An 18,444-nucleotide genomic window follows, 5' to 3' on the forward strand; every position below is an offset into this window, starting at 1 on the left:
CTGTTCTCACTACTACTATTCAACGTAGTTTTGGAAGTCCTAGCCATGGCAATCAGAGAAGAAAAAGAAATAAAAGGAACCCAAATTGGAAAAGAAGAAATAAAACTATCACTATTTGCAGATGACATGATATTATATCTAGAAAATCCTAAAGGCACTACCAGAACACTGTAGGAGCTCTTCATGAATTTGGCAAAGTCACAGGATACAAAATTAATACACAGAAATCAACTGCATTTCTACATACTAACAATGAAAGATCAGAAAGAGAAATTAGGGAAACAATCCCATTTACCATCGCATCAAAAAGAATAAAATACTTAGGAACAACCCTACCTAAAAAGACAAAAGACCTGTGCTCTGAAAACTATAAGACACTGATGAAAGAAATCAAAGATGACACAAACAGATGGAAAGACATACTGTGCTCTTGGACTGGAAGAATCAACATTGTCAAAATGACTATACTACCCAAGGCAATGTACAGATTCAATGCAATCCCTATCGAAGTACAAGGACATTTTTCAGAGAACTAGAACAACATCTCTTAAAGTTTTTTTGGAAGCACAAAAGACCCAGAATAGCTAAGGCCATCCTGAAAAATAAAAATGGAGCTGGGGGAATCAGGCTTCCTGACTTCAGACTATACTATAAAGCTACAGCCGTCAAAACCATATGGTACTGGCACAAAGACAGAAATATAGATCAGTGGAACAGGATAGAAAGCCCAGAATTCAACCCACTCACCTACAGTCAACTAATCTATGACAAAGGAGCCAAGAATATACAATGGAGAAAAGACAGCCCCTTCAATAAGTGGTGCTGGGAAAACTGGACAGCCACATGGAAAGGAATGAAATTAGAACACTTCCTAACACCACACACAAAAATAAACTCAAAATGGATTAAAGACCTAGATATAAGACCAGATACTTTAAAACTCTTAGAGGAAAACATAGGCCAAACACTCTCTGACATAAACCACAGCAATATCTTCTCAGATCCACCTCCTAGAGTAATGACAATAAAAATAAAAATAAATGGGACTTAATGAAACTTAAAAGTTTCTGCACAGCAAAGGAAACCCTAATCAAAACAAAAGGACAACCCACAGAATGGAAGAAAATATTTTCAAATGAAGCGACTGACAAGGGATTAATCTCAAAAATATACACAAAGCTCCTACACCAATAAAAAGACAAACAACCAAAAAACACCAAAAAAACAAACAACCCCATCAAAAAATGGCCAGAAGACCAAACAGATAATTCTTCAAAATAGACACACAGATGGCCAAAAAACACATGAAAAGATGTTCAACATCACTCATCGTTAGTGAAATGCAAATCAAAACCACTATGAGGTATCACCTTACACCAGCCAGAATGGCCATCATCAAATAGTCTACAAACAATAAATGCTGGAGAGGGTGTGGAGAAAAAGAAACCCTATTACACTGTTGGTGGGAATATAAATTGGTGCAACCACTGTGGAAAACGTTATGGAGATTCCGCAGAAAACTAAAAATAGAATTACCATTGTGATCCAGCAATCCCACTCCTGGGCATCTATCCATAGAAAACTATGACTCGAAAAGATACGTATATTCCAATGTTCATTGCAGCACTCCATACAATAGCCAAGATATGGAAACAACCTAAATGTCCACCGACAGAGGAGTGGATCGAGAAGAGGTCGTACATATACACAATGGAATATTACTCAGCCATTAAAAGGAACTAAATACCGTCATTTTTAGCAACATGGATGGACCTAGAAATTATCATGCTAAGTGAAGTTAGTAAGACAGTGAGACACCAACATCATATGCTATCACTTACATGTGTAATCTAAAAAAAATGACACAATGAACTTCTTTGCAGAACGGATCCTGACTTACAGACTTTGAAAAACTTATGGTTTCCAAAGGAGACAGGTTGGGGGGTGGGGGGATGGGCTGGTGGTTTGGGATGGAAATGCTGTAAAATTAGGTTGTGATGATTGTTGTACAACTATAAATGTAATAAAATTCCTTGAGTAATTTAAAAAATCCAAAGTAAACAAAGAAGTTCAAAAACCATAGAGGGCTTCAAGGGGAAGAGGATTCTTGCTTAGGAAACTATAAGATGCTGTCAGAGAGGGAGGGGGAGAAGGTGAAAGTGGAGTTAAAGAAGCAAAAGAGGAGCATTCCAAGAATCAAAAGGGCTATTCAGAGCGTTCCCATTGTGGCTTGGTGGTTTAAGGACCCGAGGTAGTCTCCATGATGATGCGAGTTCAGTCCCTAGCCTTGCTCTGTGGGTTAAGGATCCAGAATTGCCTCGAGCTGCAGAGTAGGTTGCAGATGCTGCACAGATTCTGAGTTGTTGTGGCTGTGGGATAGGCTGACAGCTCCAGCTCTGATTTGACCCCTAGTGTGGGAATTGCCATATGCAGCAGGTGTGGCTGTTAAAAAAAAAAAAAAATGTAAAGAAATGGCTATTCAGGAAGTACTGAGAAATTGATGTGCCTCCTAATCCCTCCTATTGCTGGCCTTGCTACTCAAAATTTCATCATCTGATCATCCCAAATGCTGGCAACCTGGTGTCAGAAAGAGGCAAGACTATCTTCACCTAGCCTAGTTTCAGTTCAGATTTTGCTATATACTGTGTCAGCAAGTCATTTAGGCCCTCATAACCACAGTGTTGTTATCTGCAAAATCAGGATATTTCCAGCCACGTCTTCCCCTTCACAGGATTGTCAGTATTGAGGGAGACCATATGTGTGGTTATTAAAATGCTGTATCTGCAAAGTGATAATATTTTAAAAGTCTGCTGCTAAGCTGCAACATCTTAACTGAGAAGAGTTTATTATCATCCATAATCACATTTATGTGTAATTAATTCTTGTCAGCTTTCTCCCAGAGATGGAACACACGCTTAGGTGATCAAGGGAAATGTCCATGCCAGGAAATACGAAGCTGGGCATCAGAAGGACACTGGGGAGGTGGACGACAACAAAGGACAGGGGTGGTTGATGAGGAAACTTGTCACCAGAATTACTGGGGCCATAATTATTGGGAATAGAATGGGTCATGAATTCACACCATTCCTAAGTCCCTGCAGTTTGGTGAAAGGAGAGGTGGTCTTTGAACTCAAATTTTAAAGTTACATTTAAAAGGCACATGCAATAGAATAGGCCTTTTTGAAAGAAATAATAGCTTAAGTGTTGGCACAATTGCCAGCAGGTTTTCTAGTGTTAAATATACATTCTGAAAACATAAAGGACATTCCATAAAACTTCCTCTTTAGCCAAATTATCAAAAAGTAAGTGTTACCACTCTCAGACCTTTGGATGATAGAATTACTGAACTCACTGGGGGGTGGGGTTGAGGGTGGGGCATCGTTTCTCATCCTGGGACCTCTGAAATTACTAGTAACAAGACTATGGAAAATGTGTCAAATAAACAAAAGCAGCAACTTCAGAGACCATAAGTGGCCAATTTCCCTGTGAAAAACATCAGATGTTTTAGAGTTACTGGGGCCAAATATATGCTCAAGTTAGGTAAAGAGAGTGTGTTCCATTTTTTTTCCATCTTTCTTGCCCTGCATCTATTATTAATATAGTACAATAAAAATGAAGGTGATAGGTAGAATAAAATACAGACTAGATGTACTAAAGGTCAAATTAATTCTGATTAAGGCAGCTGCTATTAGGGAATTTCCCATAAAGGGATTTAAGTTTTCCAGCCTTGGGCATAAGGAGCAAAAGGAATTATTGATGTAGAAATAAGTGAAATACAAAAAAGAATAGGGGGATGTTTTGCCAAGTGAAGGATTCTGAAGAAAGCCAAATTTCTTCAATTCATGTATTCATTCATAAAACAAATCTATACTACAATGATTAATCGACCTCTTTTATGTGCCAGACACACCACCAGTGCCGAGGAGGGAGCAAAAAGGACTTGGAAGGGGCCCCTTTTCTTATGAAGCTCACAATATAGCTGGGAAGACAGATCAAATAAGTAATTAAACAAAGCACCACCTGACAGGAGAGATGATAAGGTGCTGGAGGGAGATGAATGGAAAGTCATTAGAGGCTATGGATACTGTTAATGTCTTCAGCCTCTCCTTTCCCTCGGATTTCTTTGTGCCTCAGACACTCTGATTCTATTCCAGCCTTCCTTTGCTTTTAACAAAAAAATTGAAAGCTTTGGGCTGCATGTCAGAAACCAAAGAAGCTCCTTGGCTCAGCATAGAATCAAGTGCAAGTTCCTGTGGCAGCCCAAGTTAATGTCAAACTAATGACATACATAACCCATATTGTGTTTCACTGTAATTAACCTTAAATGGTTTAGGTAAATCACTTTAACTTGCATTATTGCTGACAGACTCAAACTACTTTTTTTGTTGTTGTTTTTCTCTTTACCTTTTAGTTAGTTAACTCCTACCTGTTGTTGACATCATAGTTTATGCTAGGAAACATCAGTGTTTCTCCAGTTTGCTACTGTCTGAAATTCCTTCACCAGTGATAATAGACGGGAGTGGTGCCTTGTATTCTATCAGGAAGGCTCAAATGAGTGAAGTTGAAGAGTCAGAGCTCCATTTGCCTGGGCTCTTTCCAAGCAAATTTTGTATTTGTAATTTTGTAGTTTTTTTTTTTTTTTCCTTGAAGAGGGCCCCCAAATCCTGGAACCACCCTCAAACCAAACTGAAACTAAAAAACTACATGCCCCTGAGAACAAAAAATGTTGACTAAAATATATTCCTATCATGACAGCGGAGCACTACAGTAAAATACATGTTTGCAGGCAGGATAGGACTGTCTAGGAAGGGAGGAAAAGGTATAGAAATAAACTTCACTGGTCTTAACTGGAAGCAAACTTTTGCTTAGGGCCAGCACTGTTCAAACATTCAATAATTCAACCAGTAGTTATTGTGTACTCACCGTGTGCCAGGCAGTGTTCTAGAAAAGTGGAATTTATCAGGAAACAAAACAACCAACAATGCCTGACTTGTGGAGTTACAATCTAGCAAAGGAAGACAGACAATAAACACTGAGCGTAATAAGTAAACATCTATTACATTAGTACAGTAGGGTACAGGTAGAACAGGATAAGGGAGATTGAGAATGTAGGGTGAGAAAAAATGTTCCACGCTGCTACAAAAAGACTGGTTATTTTTGTAGCTTTAGTGATAAGACAGCTTTCAGTGAATCAGGACAACTCACCCCTGTGAACTCTTTTAAGGCCAACCAATCATCGTCAGTCCCTTTCTTCTAAAAGTTAGCCAGTCATAAAGGAACTTATTCTAAAAAAACAAACCTCTGAGGGCCAACCAACTAATCAGCAGCAGTCTCTCATGGAGTAACCTTGCTTTTACTGATGGAATTCATGCCTCTGAAATCCTACCAATCCCTGAACTTCATTCTCCCTAAAACTTTACACAAGTTTTACCCAACAGGGAGTTCTCATGGTGGCTCAGTGGTAATGAGTCCAACTAGTATCCATGAGGATGCGGGTTCAATCCCTGGCCTTCCTCAGTGGGTTAAGGATCTAGCATTGTCCTGAGCTGTGGTGTAGGTCGCAGATGTGGTTCAGGTCACAGATGTAGGCCTGTGGCTGTGGCCTAGGCCAGTGGCTTCACTCCAGTTTGACCCCTAGCCTGGGAACCTCCATATGCCATGGGTGTGGCCCTAAAAAGACCAAAAAAAAAAAAAAGTTTAAAAATGGTTTCTTCCTTCCAGCCAAAGGAAAAGTTTCTTTTCATCTTCTACCAGGCAATCTGAAGTCACTAAATTCACCGTGTAGCCAGAAAGGTGGTTAAGTGTTGTGAGATTCAGAAGGAATGTAGAATGTACAGACACCTGGTGGTGAGAAAAAGGAAAACCCTTTAAGACAATAGGCAGACATCCCTTGGCCTCCTCAGGTACAAGAAGGTAGCACTTTCTGGGAATTAATGACCTGCTCGTTCACCATTCTCCATGCTCCCCTACACCTGCTCCATCCACCCTGCCCCTCCAGAACTAGAAGTCTGAGTAGATAGAAATCTGCCATCTTACTCAAAAGATCCTAAGTACCCAGTACAGTACCTGGCACATAAAAGAGTCTCAAAGATGTGTTGAATGAGGTAAGTAAAGGAATAGGGGGAGAAAGAATAAAAGTGTCATTTAGATGGTGATTGACTTTTTGTCCTTTTTTATATCCATGTAGGAGTCCAATATGCAATCATATATTATTCAGCAACCTTGAGGCTGCTGCTTGTCACTTTCATGGAGCCTCAGATAATGATGCTGTTCTGAAAACACCCATTACTTATGTAAAATCTTCAGATATTTATCTCTAGAGACAGTCAACTTTAGGTGACCTAAGGCAATTTTTGGAAGCAACAGAAGTGCTACTAAAACTAGTACCAAGTGGTAGCTTACTTTTATGTATATGGTAAATTTCCGTCTTTATTGTCACCTTCAGAGTAAGAGAAAGTGTGTGCCTTTTAGACTGAAGAGTGGAGATAATGAAATGGAGAGAAAGAGAACAAATTCTTTGCTGACTTCTAATGATTAGCCAAAAAGACAGTTAAAGTTCAAGGGTGTGCCCTCTGAGGCAGAGTTTTTCACCTCAGGGCAATCTTTGCTTCTTTGTGAAACCAAACTGGCTAATTGGTCTCCTCCTCTAAAAACACCCACAACTATGTCCCTGGAGCCCCGTAAGTATCTAGGACTCCCAGCTATCTAGCAATAATGGGGACAAGAGGGGAATAAATTATCATTAAAGACTCATTGTCCTCCAAAGCTAGGAGTTTCAGCATTTGAAACATCAAAATGTGCTAGGTCATTTAATAATTCACTTCCTGAAGTGCAATCTAATTCTAATTGGAATGTGTGTTCTAATTAGCACTTGTGGGAAACTTAAAAATAGAACCACACTTCTAAGGGTATCTCTTTGAGAAAGGTTGGCTTTAGTTTTATTGAACAGCTTTCCCTTCATCTTCATAACTTTGTAGTTCATATAGATTTTATCAAGATAACTTTCCTTGTAAATCTGGTATAAGGTTGGGGTTTTCTTCCCTAGGATTTATTCACTGTCAGAATTCAGATGCCTGACTCTGGAACAGAAAGTGAATATGAGAGCTTTGCAGTTGTTTCTTATGCATATGGCTGTCATGTCGTACATTTTAAACATTATATTTAATGCGATGAATTCAATATATTTTTTTCCTCTAACTTCATGTGCGTTAGTTCTTCCTCTCCTATTTTATAACCTTGAAAGATATACTAATAGGACAAAGAATGACCACATACCAGTCTTAAGGTGTATGTAGAAAGGACTCCTTTGGCTGCAAGTAACACAAGACGGTTTAAACCATTAGGACAAATATTGTCTCATTAAATGGAAGTCCAGAGTCAGGGCAAACTCCCAGTTTGATCAGCAGCCCAATAATATCACCAAAGCCTTAGGTTCTTTCTTTCCTCTCTGCTGAAGTCAGTGTCAATGTCATCCACAGGCTGTTTCCCCTTGTGGTACCAAGAAGGCTAACAGTGTTCATCGGGACTTTATTCTTTCTTACTATTGTCCAGTGGAGAGAGAAAAGAGAAACTTTGCACACAGGCAAGGTCTCTACTGTCAGCCTCTTGCACCCCAGACCAATTATATATAGTCCACTTAGATCTTCAGTGACCAATATGGTGGCCACTAGCCATATATGGCTACTGAGCATTTGGAAATGTGGCTAGTCTAAGATGATATGTGCTGTCGGTGAAGAAGATGCACTGGATTTCAAAGATTAATGTCAAAATTACATAGTATATCCCAATAATTCTATATTGATTATGTATTCACTATAAGACAAAATATTAAAATTAATTTTATCCATTTATTTTTATGTTTTAAAAATGCAACTCTTGGAAAACTTTAAATTACATACATGACTCTCTGTATTTCTATCAAACAATGCTAGCTATCTAATTGGGATTCCTCTTGGAGTGGGGAGGGTGGACAGGTGCCTACTAAAAAAAAATTCAGGGTTTTAGAAAGAGGGGAAATTGGAGTTTGCTACACAACCATATGAATGACCTACTACGTCTGGAGAACAATTTTTTAATTACTCTCGTTACTTTCTTTTCTATTTTCTAACTGGCAGCTAGAGGATATAGGAAAATCAGTAGCTACAGGGGGGTTTCACTGGAGACCGGACAGTTTTCTCTAACCCTTCCAAACTTGCAACCTCTGTACTGTCTGGGAATTCAAGATAGCAGAGATTTAAAATACTCTTCCTCAAGTCCCTACAAAGCCACTTACACCTGGGAGCAAAGCTGGATTGATGTCACAGGCTCAAGTTTTCTTCCACTACTTAGTCCTAAACAATTTTGTTTTGTTTCATATGCAGTATACGGTATTTATTATTTTAAAGCTATATGGAATGGCAGTACCAAATGCATAAAACTGATTAAAAACTATGGGGACAGAAAAATCATTGATGGATGTTCCCTCCTGCTTTTCTGCTAGGCAATGTTTCTCTCCCCGTCCACCGCCCCTTCTGCTTTCTCTCTCACACTTACAGGTAGAAGGGTTCTTTTCCACACTTAACCTTATTATGAGGTTATGCCTGTCTCTCTGAAAGCTAATTGCACCACTGTTCTAAGAACAAAGATCCAAAAAGGATTTACAGAGTCACCAAGCGACCTTTAAAATCAGCAAAGAAAAATCAGCGTGAATTCTCAACAAATGATATGTTATGGTCAAGATTCTCAGTCATAAAGTGAAGGCTCTTCCTTTGAGAAAGTTTTCCCTCTCTCTTCATTCAAGGAGTGCCCATGGGGCAGAACCACATTCTATTTTAGAGTCAACTACTCCCAGACCTGACAGTTTGTTGGTGCAGAATATATGGCAGGCTATACAACACAAGCTACTACTAAAATACTTCTGCAGTAATTAGTAAGTAACCATGGCCTCAAGCCCCTTGATGCCTCTCTTGCCACCCCAGCTCTCCTGGTCTCTCTCCTGCACCTCTGCAGGGCAGTGCAGCAGCTTCTGGCACTGAGGGTAACTTCAGGGCTCTGCCACACTTTTAAATATGCCCATCTGTTATTCAATATTTTGAACCTACCTTACACTTTTCCTCTTCACAAAGAAGAAAACAAAATGTTTGGTACAAAAGCTAAGATGACAACTCAGTGCTTTCTTTTTGATGACTAGTAATGAGAACCAAATTTATGTTATCTTTTTATTCATACATTCCAGGTAAGACCCCTCTTGAAGCTTCATAGTGAAGCAGTGAGAAGACCACTGAACTTGGTGATACAATAGCTGGACTCCCATCCCAACCCCGGCACCCACCACCCACAAGAACTTGATAGTTAATTTCTCACAGCCTTGGTTTCCTTAAGAATAAAAAGCAATAACAATAGTTCCTTCTTTATCGGGTTATGAAAGTAAAAATGAAAGAACAAAATGTGAGAGCACCCAACCCTGTCCCTGGAACAATGTTGATGCTTAGTAAATTCTAGTTGAATTAGAATTTGAAAAGCTAGAGAAAAACTGCTTGAAAAGGCTTTTCCTAACTTTTTTTCTTTTTTTTTGGGGGGGGGGTCTTTTTAGGACCACCCCTGCAGCATATGGAAGTTCTCAGGGGTCGAATCCTAGCTGTAGCTATAAGCCTACGCTGCAGCCACAGCAATGCAGGATCGGAGTCACATCTGTGACCTACTCCACAGCTCACAGCAACACTGAATCGCCAACCCACTGAGCAAGGCCAAGGATCAAACCGGCATCCTCATGGATACTAGTCAGCTTTGTAGCCCACTGAGCCAAAACGGGAACTCTCAACTTTTTGTAACTTTCTTGAGGAAAAAACATATACTCAGAAAAATGCATAAATCGTTGACATTTACTGACATTTACTTCAGTGAATTCTCACAGAGGGAACACATGTAACCAACACCCACATCAATAAATAAAACATCACCCATATCCCAGGAGCCCCTGCCTCCTTCCAGTCATACAGCCTCACATGGCTCTGATACTGAACTGATGGCCTTGTTTTGTTCAGTATGGATATGGAGACTACTACACATGCCCTGATAGGCTTTAACGCTGAAAAACAAAAAAGGGTCCAAGTGCATTGCTCTCCAGGTTGAATAGAGGACCCGTAATAAATTAAGTAGTGGAGAGTTCACAGTTGGCACAAAAATCACTATTTCTGTAAATCTCCATTCACCTGCAAGTCTGTGCACAAGGCTGTGTTAGGGACTGTGGCATTTGACAACATGGTCCCCATCCTCTAGGGTTTTTACAAAAGGAGCAGCATTAGCAAGATGGGAAAACCCACTATCTGGGATCAGCCAGCAGTCTGGTTTCTCCTGGTCTACTGGTGAAATAAGCCTAGAATGGAGGGCTAGACTAGAGAAGACCATGAATGGCAGGTATAGGATATTGGTGGGTCCTGTGGAGCACAGGAGGCAAGGTGGAAACATTCTGATTGTGGAGGATGGACTGAGGAACAGAGAGATTGGTCACAGGAGATTAATTAGAATGGTTTGGGAAACAGTGTTACCCAATGTCACATCACAAGAACTAGGAGGGCTTATTAAACCACAGATTGGGAATTCCTGTCGCGGCTCAGTGGAAATGAATCTGACTAGTATCAACGAGGACACAAATTCCATCCCTGGCCTCGCTCAGTGGGTTAAGTAGCTGGCCTTGCGGTGAATTGCAGACACAGCTCAGATCTGGCATTGCTGTGGCTGTGGTGTAGGCTAGCAACTATAGCTCCAATTTGACCCCTAGGCTGGGAACTCCCATGTGCCGCAGGTGCAGCCCTAAAAAAGGAAACAAACAAACAAAAAACCAGATTGCTAGCTCATCCCCAGGGTCTCTGATTGAGTGGGTCTATGGCAGGATCTGAGAATCTAGGTTCCTAACAAGTTACCAGGGTGCTGCTGCTGTTGCTGCTGGTCTTGGTACCACACTTTGAGAATCACAGGTCTGCACCAGTGGTTCTCAGCCTCCATGATGCATTAGACTCACTCAGAAAGAGTTTTTAAAATATATACACTCACACTCCACCTGTAAAAAAAGAGTCTGGGGAAAAGCTAGGTATTGATATTTTCTAGGGATAATTCTATTTTGTAACCATGCTTGAGAACCACTCATCTAGGCAGTGATTCTGAAACGTGGCTGCTTATCAGAATTATCCATGGAGTTTATGAAGCAGATTCCTGGACACTGCCCAATACATTATGACAAAGATATCTGGAGTAAGGTCCTGGCATTCATGTGTCTACTCTTCACAGACTGGCCATTCTAATGCAGCCAGTTTCTTCCCTGGATTGTGGGAGCTGCTAGTCTGAAAAGAGCAGTAAAGACACAAATCCTGGAGGTAAAGTAGGAGGAGTGCCAATAACAGAGGGTTCCTAGAATGTGCTGAGTGGTTAGTGGTTAGAAGGGAAAGAGATCGAACACTAGAGAGTGGAAATATACTGACAATCACAAGAAAGTCTTGTGTGGCAGTCATGATGTTGCCATGGAAACTGCAGGTGGCACCAAGAGCCACCACTTGAGTGAATTCTCTTCTCTATAGTCGACAGACTAATCCATTATTTCTTCTGCTATATGAATACTCTCAATCAGAGGAGTCTCATCTTGCTTGTCGGTGAACACTATGTTTCTCAAAGTGATTTTGTGTCTCTCATGCCTCAGCAACAATGTACATATTTAATAGTTCCTGAAGGACTATTTCATTTTCCTTAATTATTCATTTCTGGTATAGTTTCTCAATTTCCCTGTCACATACAGTTCATTTTCATTCTTTTGACAATAACTGGACTCAAATCAGAATTAGGGGCTAATATTTAATTAAGAATTCTATTTTTTTCAAAGGACATCACTTCCAAGATTAAAGGAGACCTAGTTAACCATGATCATATGAAGGCTTTATAATCAGATCATGAGGCCTTAATGGCTAGGACACTCTACACCTACTTCCTCAAAGAGCAAGCAGACAACTGTCATTAGAAGGAAAAGAATCAGGGAGTTCCCATCTTGGCTCAGTGCTTAATGAATCTGACAAGGAACCATGAGGTTTTGGGTTAGATTCCTGGCCTTGCTCAGTGGGTTAAGGATCTGGCGTTGCCGTGAGCTGTGGTGTAGATCGAAGACGCGGCTCAGATCCTGCGTTGCTATGGCTCTGGTGTAGGCTGGCAGCTACAGCTCCAATTTTACCCCTGGCCTGGGAACCTCCACATGCCGCAGGAGCGGCCCAAGAAATGGCAAAAAAGACAAGAAAAAAAAAAAAAAGAAGAAGGAAAATAATCTCTGCAAGTGTACATGCCAGACGTAAGCCAGCAAAATGATGGCCAGTGTCCCAACTGTATTTTGGCTTTATAGTAGATTGAGAAAGCCAAAAGTAGAATAAAGCCTTCTTATCAGGCTTGATGCAGATAACAAAAGAAATAAATCCAAACTATAGCATTTGGTTGACCTTTTTTGGGAGGTGGGGGTGAGATGGAGGTTGTTGAATGCAGACTCTGCGAATGCATATTTGTTTCTTAGTAATATGAGGAGCAGCTTTTTATTGGAGAGGAAAGAAGATGCAGGTGGGGAAGGTTTGAGTCTGCTTTCAATAGGAACAGACAGGATGTGTCTTCTCCGACCTCTTGCTACTCTCCTATTTATGTCAAGCCTTCTGGGTGATTGTGCTCAGATTCTTATTTAAATCCAATTAAATCTGAGAGTTGAGTAAACACACATGTATATCATCTAGAAGATAGTATTAAAGGATTCTGCATTTAGGCCAGAGCAGCTGTATCTTTTCTGTTCTTTTTCTTTGGATCTTTGGTGGGGGGTGGTGGAGGGGGGAATTGGCACTATACATTGGAGACTTTAATTTCATACAAAACTAAAGGGTCCCTCTTTTTGGTCTAGGCCAGACTGATTTGTCTTAAAACACAATCTGATTGGGTCTCTCTTTCCAGCATCTCCCCAACACCCATGGAATAAAATCCAGCCTCCCAGGGGACTTCAGATTCCCTTTATGATCTGGCCCCTCCTTGCCTATCTAGCTTTACTGCCTGCCACTTCTCATATAGACTAGTCCATCAAATCCAGGCTCTTGCAATTTCTCCAGCTCAGAGCTATTTCATACCTGCATGCTTTACCAGTCTGGGGTATCTTATCATCATATGTGTTATGTGTGATTGAGCCTCACTTGTCTAGCTTGTAAGCTCTTTAAGGGAAGGTCCTCCCTTTGAACTGCCTACTCTCCCCATGGGTAGCACAAAAACCAGTACACACATGGCGGATGTTTGATGAACATCCAGTGAAAGAATAAGGAACCATGCTCTTGAGGTATATATAGGAGCCTATGGACACTCTTGCATTATTATAGAATAGTTTCTAGAAAGAAGATGATGGAGGGCTAAAGGAAAAGAATTTGAATCCACAATACTTGCTTACTCACTTTTTGCCAAAGTAAATGATGAAAAGTCATCAGAAATTACAAAACTTATTTAGCTGGCACTCAACAGTTTTGCATTTCATAGACATGGATGTGGAGGGCAGCAATTAATTGAGAACTAAACTGGGATCCTGAGAATCAGCTGGGTGACCTTGGGCAAGCCACTTAATCTCAGTATCTTCTAATTCATAAACTGGGAGCAATGATAGACGAGTGGCACTCCTTCCCTTGAAGGGGGTGTTAGAAAATGAGCGAATATAATTTCTGTGACCAGTTCTGAAAATGTGAACTGATGAATATAAAGCAATTATAAACAAGGAGTGATTTTGCCCCTCACCCCAGGAGACATTTGGTAATATGTGGAGGTATTTCTGATTGTCAAAGCTAGGAGGCTAGTACTGGTAGTGGACATAGATGCTGGTCAAAAAAAAAAAAAAAATCCAATATGCACCAAACAATCCCTGGGCCCTCGAGAAATTAGTATCAGGCCTAAACTATCACTGGTGCCAATGATGCGAAACCTCTATGTGAGTTCTGTTAATATTTTTCTTACATCTTTATTGAAGCATCCAAAAAATGACAATAGTATTTAAGTTTTATGAACTATAAGTTGGAGACTCGTGGATTTATTGAATTTTAGGTTGTCAACATGCCATCCTCTGCCTCCTTGGCTGGCTAGCTGCTATGATTGATCCAGGTGCTGTTTTAAGTGCTGGATCCTCACAACAACCCTATGAGCTAAATACTTTGTTACCCCTATTTAATAGATGAGGAAACTGAGGCAGAGAGACAAAGCCAGTTTCAAGCCCAGTCTTGCTTCAGGCATTGTGCCGAAGATTTGGCTGAGACTAAGTCTCCATCCTCCACTAGGAGTAACTCACTTCTGGTCTTTTTATTTTTTTAAAGCTTTTTTGATTTTCCTTTCATTGTCCCCTTTAGCAGGGAAATTGACTTTGTTTTCTCAGGCCTGTTAACAGAGGACCCACTGGTTGGAGGTGCTAGACTGATTGCAGAGGAAACCAGCAACAGCACAGACAAGGGCATAAGGAAACAAACCTCTGGAGCATCTGGGACTTGAGCCTGGCAATCTATGTAAAAGTATTTTGCAAGTAGTAGGGCAGTGGTTTTCAAACTATATGTATTCAAGAATTACCAGGGGTGCTTTTTAAAAATGCTGCTTTTCCAGCCTCACCCTAAAAGCTTCTGACTCAGAGGCTCCCAGGAATCTACCTTTTTAACAAGCTCCTACGTGAGCCTGATGCAGGTGGTCCAAGTGCACACCTTGAGAAACACTCTGGTGCTTGCGGGGCTTGGGGATGAACGCTAGCTGATCCCAGAAGGAGGCTTGGGTTTGCCTGCAAGTTAATTCAAACCACCTGCATGGAGCCTATTCATGCTGTTCTGGTCCCTGTAATTCACTAGCTTTAGGCCAAGGAGCTTGATTGAGAGGGCAGAGATGGGGAGGCTGGAAAGAAAAAAGAAGCAGGGCAATTACAACCACTTCCAGAGAGGTGATTGTTTCTCTGTGGACAGAGAAGGAGCTGTCACTGGGGACCCTTCTTCCTTCAGTGTCCCCCTAATTGGCTGTTGTGACTATCATTCTGCCCCAAGGGAGTGTAATAGAATCAAGAAGAGAGAAGAAAAGGATGCCAAATAACTTGGAGCAGGAACAAAAGAGGAGCAGGGCTCATTTCTACCAGCACGGAGAGCAGCTCTGATTGGTCCCTTTCCCCAAGGTCCTTTCACACCATCTCTGCAACCTTTCCCCTCCTTTTTCTTGAATCCCTCCCAGGGACCAATAAACCCAGGTTGTCTGAACAAGCAGAGCTTTATAATTATCCAGGGAAAATTCCGATGGCCCAGAATTATGCCATAATGTCATGTTGTACTGTTGCAATAGCAAAGCAGGGATGTTTTAACCTTCTCACTGATTCACGTTCTCTTGGAGACGAACACCAGGCAGATGCTCTCTTAATGTGAGTATCTTTCCAAGAGATCACTTGAGTTATTTCGATTTTACCATCTGAGCATAATCGACATGCATTAATGATGTAGGCAACTTCCCTTTCCCTGAACTGAGTAATTTAAAGCTATTTCAGCAATACGGTACAGGATAGTGATTTAAGATTGCCTGGCCTCATTCCTAGCCCTGAAAATCACCAGCTGTGTGACCTCGAAGGTTACTTTACATTTCTGAGTTGCAGGTACTAATCTGCAAAATGGAGATAATAATAGGACCTTGCTCCCAACACACACACACACACACACACACACACACACACACACACACACACACACACACAGGGGTCTTCAGTGGATTGTTGTGACCACCAGATGAGACAATACTTGTAAGATATTTTTCCCCTTTCGCAATAAACCCACACTGTTTGCCTCCATTGTTCAACTTCTTTTTTTCCCCAGAATTATTCCTGTTTGCTATTTTAAACCTAATCTCTGGGTGAAAATCAGTAGAAAAACACAAGGAAAAGAGAAACAATGAAAAAGGTGTTTCCACTCTAGTCGCATTGAATTTCAAACGCTCCTAACACGCTGTGAGCAGAACAACAGATGACTTCCATCCAAAGGGAAGTACACAGAACTTGAGACGCAGACAGAGGAGAACAGGATAAATCACTCAGTTGCTTACCACACACATTGTGAGATATTAAATGTGGATTAGAAGTTTCTTACCAATACTCTGGCCTCTGTTTCTTGACTGGTTTTATATTTCCAGACTGCAAACAAACGATTATACGTGTGAAAAAAATATGTAACAGACTAGAGGACAAATTCAAATGAGCCAGGAGACCAGGGGCTCTGGAGTTCTGGTTTGTCTGCTTGCAGCTCTCTGCAAGGGCAGTCCTCTGAGTGCAGTGTTGCTGACAGCTCATCTCCCTCACAGGCGGCTTCCTCCTGGTGGTTTCTCTGAGAGTAAATGGCCCCCAGTCAGTGCAGAGGGTGAGGATGTGTGTGTGTGTGGGGGGGGGGGGTTGCCAAGCAACACATTTCCCACAGAAGTATTCAAGAAGAGAGAGTCTTGGTTTTAAAAACAAAAGAAAACCAAAAAGCCCTGCTGGGCGGACCTAATAATACAGCCACCTCCCCCCCCCCCACCTCCTATAAGTAAATTAACCCTCAAGCTGGTTTATGTTTACTAGATAGCACAACTTCCCAGAAATGGAGTTAGAAAGCATGCCAGAATTGGACTTCCCATCGTGGCGTGGCGCAGTGGTTAACGAATCCAACTAGGAACCGCAAGGTTGCAGGTTCGATCCCTGGCCTCGCTCAGTGGGTTAAGGATCCAGCGTTGCCATGAGCTGTGGTGTGGGTTGCAGAGGCGGCTCAGATCCCGAGTTGTTGTGGCTCTGGCACAGGCCAGCAATTACACCTCTGATTAGACCCCTAGTCTGGGAACCTCCATATGCTGCAGGTACGGCCTTCAAAAGACAAAAAATAAATAAATAATAATAAATAAAAAGTTCTTTTAAAAAAAAGAAAGAAAGCATGCCGGAATTTTATAAACTAACTTCAAGCAATGTCCTAAATTTCCACTAATAAATTTTAAAGGGGAACTTCTTCTAGTGAATTATACTGTGGGCCTCCTCTCTCAGTTGGGCACCTGAATGAAAAGCAACTATCAATTGAATAATAGTTTTAACAACTAAATTGCCCAGTTTTGAGTTTGGGACTTAAAACTGCTCTTTTGTTTTTTGTGGTATCTAAGTCATACACGCTTATGGCAAAATGATTGTATTTGAAGGAGTGAATGCACAGATGGTAACAACGAGCAGTTTACTGGATCATGAGCTTATTTGAAGAATTCTGAATAGATCTGTATGTTCTTGCATGTTCCCAACATATTCCCTTAGGAGGACACAACAAAACATTTTCATATTCTAATTCTCACTCCGATTAGCATTTATTAAGCACTGATGCATGCAAAAAGCACTGTGCTAGACTCTAGAGTTGAAGCAGGAAAGGAAAAAGATACACCATGTAGTGACACAAGGTCCAACCACTCAAGGAATTGCACATTTCAGTGGGAGAGATAGACTTTTACACTGCTAATACAAGAGGTGATGGAATGAGGAAGCTCTTAATTATGTCATAATTATTGAAATTACTAGCTTCAAGTGACTAAGTTACAGCATCACTGTTCTAACCTTTCCTGGGATAGGGTAGGAGGTGAGTACAGAGAGAATGAAAGAGAATTAGAACTCCCAAGTAGAAATGAGCTTGGATCTGACAGCATGTGGGATCTTCTGACCTTTTTCACATCATCGCATATTATGTAAAGAAAACCAAAATTTCACTTTTATGAGGCATCAAGGCAAAAGGACTTGTGCTGGAGGAGAATGAGGCACCTGTGATCCAGGTCTTGTCCAGCTGCTTCCAAGTCACACCTGGAGCCAGACATACCCATGCAAAGCTCTGTACATCCCAGACAGACATGCTGCTTACATGGTTTTGCCCCCTGGGGAGCCAGAAACATTTAACATAACATGAAAGAATGTTGTCCCTGCAGAGCCACAGTCTGTGTGATGCAGCATGTTCAGCAGGGCAAGCTGCTGGGACGGAACCCCAGGCAAAAACTCACGAGTTCACATGACCCTGGGCAGGTTAGCTCCTGTCTCTAAATTTAGGGAAATGTGTAAATTTAGGAAAATAATATGTAGTAGCCTGTTGAGCCGTGTTGGGGCCTGAAACAAAGGAAGAATATACCGTCTTCTCTATATGTATCAAAATACTGTCTCCTATTTTGAATCAAGTAGAAAAACTCCAGTGAAAAACTGTGCCTTTATATAAAGCTCTGCGTTGCCCAATCTGCGCTTACACCATTACCAACCCTAATCAACTGCTGGTGGGAGACGTGCTGTTGGGTAATAGTACAGGGTTGTAAAACACACAGCTCATTTTTATTTCAAATTATGTTTTATTCTTCATGGAGTTTGGGTAATCATTTCATATATATATATATATATATATATATATATATTTTTTTTTTTTTTTGGCCATA

At 41.0% G+C, this 18,444-nt stretch overlaps 1 long non-coding RNA gene across 1 annotated transcript in view; it reads right to left on the bottom strand.

The window, feature by feature from the left end:
* LOC125126147 (uncharacterized) overlaps positions 1-16,337 on the bottom strand; it is a 41,058-nt gene extending 24,721 nt beyond the window's left edge. The window contains exon 1 of the long non-coding RNA XR_007134518.1: positions 16,119-16,337. This is a non-coding gene — a long non-coding RNA (uncharacterized LOC125126147). The remainder of the gene's footprint in view (positions 1-16,118) is intronic.
* Positions 16,338-18,444: the final 2,107 nt, after the last annotated feature.

Source organism: Phacochoerus africanus, chromosome 4, assembly GCF_016906955.1.
Source record: "Phacochoerus africanus isolate WHEZ1 chromosome 4, ROS_Pafr_v1, whole genome shotgun sequence".
Taxonomy (NCBI): Eukaryota; Metazoa; Chordata; class Mammalia; order Artiodactyla; family Suidae; genus Phacochoerus; species Phacochoerus africanus.